The sequence below is a fragment of the Morus notabilis genome, unplaced genomic scaffold, assembly GCF_000414095.1.
Source record: "Morus notabilis unplaced genomic scaffold, ASM41409v2 Scaffold454, whole genome shotgun sequence".
In the NCBI taxonomy this organism is placed as follows: Eukaryota; Viridiplantae; Streptophyta; class Magnoliopsida; order Rosales; family Moraceae; genus Morus; species Morus notabilis.
In genome coordinates this window covers 154,619-157,088 of record NW_010365165.1, presented here as the reverse complement: position 1 = coordinate 157,088, position 2,470 = coordinate 154,619, and the positions used below count along the sequence as shown (strand labels likewise).

The window sequence follows — 2,470 nt, the reverse complement described above, 5'->3', positions numbered from 1 at the left end:
ATGGTCGTTTTTTCTTTAAAAATTTCTGATGATACTTCAAATTATCGGTTGTTTGGTTCATAAGTTTGAAAGGAAATTTAAATTTTACAAGCGTAAACGTTTTAGCAAAAAAGTTTAACAGTAGTTTAAGCTACGAAACAAACGCAAATTCTTGTATTCTGCTCTGCTCTGTATGGGGTTGCAATGAAAATCTTACATTTTATCTTCATGTCTCGAGTTTATAATTTCCTGTCTTAGATAAACAAAAGTATCGCGAACACTATAAATTTGTTATGATAATAGGAGGTTTTTATAGGCCTGATATTTTTCTGCTATTATTGGTGATCATAACCAGACAAGGGAAGACAAACATGCTTGTGGCATGTGGCCTTACCGGTATGGAGTTACCTCAATGAAAAAACGCTTGTTATCAAGAGATTATACAAGTACAGCTGATGTGGAATCAAGAATTTATGTTGATACAAATGCCATGGAATAAAAATCAGGTAATACTATGTCGAAGGAAAAAAAAAATGATATCCTGATTTCAGAAATTTAAAGCATTTGACAGGTTGGCTCTCTCTCTCTCTCTCTCTCTCACTGTCAATATAATTAATTTGCTGCAGTTTATACTTTGTAGTGGTTTTCTTCATTTGGCTTAGCTGCATATTTTACCTCAAATTAACGTTTTCATAAATTCTATTTCAACATGTATTTTACTTTGTTTTAGGGATTCATTATGAAAAAGTTATTAGGCCATTTCGTGTTCTACTATGTATTGTAATGAACGAGTCATTTTTGTTATTTTGTCTTTGTCATATGCTTTTCTTTCCCTTTTTTTCTGTCTAATTATATCTTCATTTGAACACTTCTGTTGCTTGATTTTATTTGGTTCTTTTAAATTATCAACACTCCACGTATTTTTGGCGATTAGGTTTTATATTTAAGGTTTTTGGAATTGATCATTGATCTTCTATCTCACAGCTTTGAAGACTTGGCTGTAGGCTGTATAGGAAAACTTGAGAGGAAGGTGAAATTCTTGAGAAAAACTAGCCCATATGAATTCACAACAAAAACTTATATCCTACCCCAAGAAACAATACAGGTATGTTTAGAAACTGAAATTAGATCAAGCGATAAAGAGGGGGAAAAAAAAGAAGATGAGCCAAATGTCTTTTCTGGACAATGGTTGTTCTGGTTTAGGTATTAGAGAGGTTGTATAGATATAGTATTATTATAGCGTTGCTTTTTTCCTTCTACCCTTTTAATCATTTATATTTCTTCAAATTTTCTCTTGTTCCTTTGCTTTGTATCAATTAATGCATGTCTTTTAATTGTACGTGTCATTGGTCATGCTAGCAATAATGGGCTCGTGTCTTCCTTTTCAAAATTGGAAGCTAGTAAGGGACATTTACAGTCTTCTTTATTGGAAATTTGCATCCTTCGTGCTCTATTGTCCTCAACATGAATGTGTGCAATTATTTTAGTTCTCTCTAAGATGTATGAGGTGTGAAGAATGATGGTGATATCTTTGCTGTGATGATATATATTACATTTTTGTAGGGCTTGTGCAAGTTGCATGTGAGATAGAACCGTTGGGTTTCCATTTAAAGTAATATCTAAGATATCCTTTTTTTCTGCTTTAAGATTTTCTTTCCATCCAAAGATTTTGAGTAAGATTCTGATTGTTTCTTCTTCATATATTTTGCTTTAATAGGTTGGTCATGAAGCATGCTAAAAATAAGTGCTTCAATGCAGAGTCAACTATACAACAACTAATGACTCTGGTTAATCATATAGCTGTGAGTTATTATGTTTTTTTTTTAATTTTTATTTTTAGTCCCCTCTTAGTTACAGTTATTTCCTGACCAATTCAGCTATAAAAGTGCTCTATGATAAATAGAAACTGATTTCTTACTCTACTGACTGCTTAAGTTTGGTATCTCTTTCTCTGTTCATCTTAGTTTGAATTAATGATGAACAGATTCCATTCTTTGAAACTGACTGAAGGAAAGAAAAAGATGTTTCTCCGTTTAGGAATTATTTAAGGCATTGAAAGTGTTGGAGAAAGTTGAACAAGATTATGCATAAAAGTTAAAGAGGAGCGCAAATGTAGTTCAAAAGGGCGACTTGTGGAAATATCTTCTCTATACATGTCCTTTTATTCCTCAAATCTAAGTTTGACTCCTGTATTACTGACTTTTCTTTTTTTTTTTTTTTCATCCTGAAATTTCTGGTAGATTAGTATGAACTTGTCTTGAAAGAATTTAAGTTCTGATTGTCTTACTGAATTTCATCATCAAAAGAGTTTAGGAATATTTCTTTGACTTTTTCCTCGTATATTTGCTCAACCAACTTTTGTAACTATAACGTTCGATGTAAATAGTTATGCTCGACACATTAATTTTGTTTGAAAATTAAACATCAAATGGTTATTAAACTTTCTACTCATTGGTGCGACCTTCGCCGATCAAAATGCTAAATAATCATA

The 2,470-nt window shown here is 31.8% G+C and overlaps 1 long non-coding RNA gene across 1 annotated transcript; it reads left to right on the top strand.

Moving 5' to 3' along the window:
• Nucleotides 1-352: 352 nt before the first annotated feature.
• On the top strand, nucleotides 353-2,028 carry LOC112093428. Its single transcript, XR_002903040.1, has 4 exons — nucleotides 353-485; nucleotides 964-1,084; nucleotides 1,697-1,781; nucleotides 1,964-2,028. It is a non-coding gene; the product is annotated as an uncharacterized LOC112093428 (long non-coding RNA).
• Nucleotides 2,029-2,470: the final 442 nt, after the last annotated feature.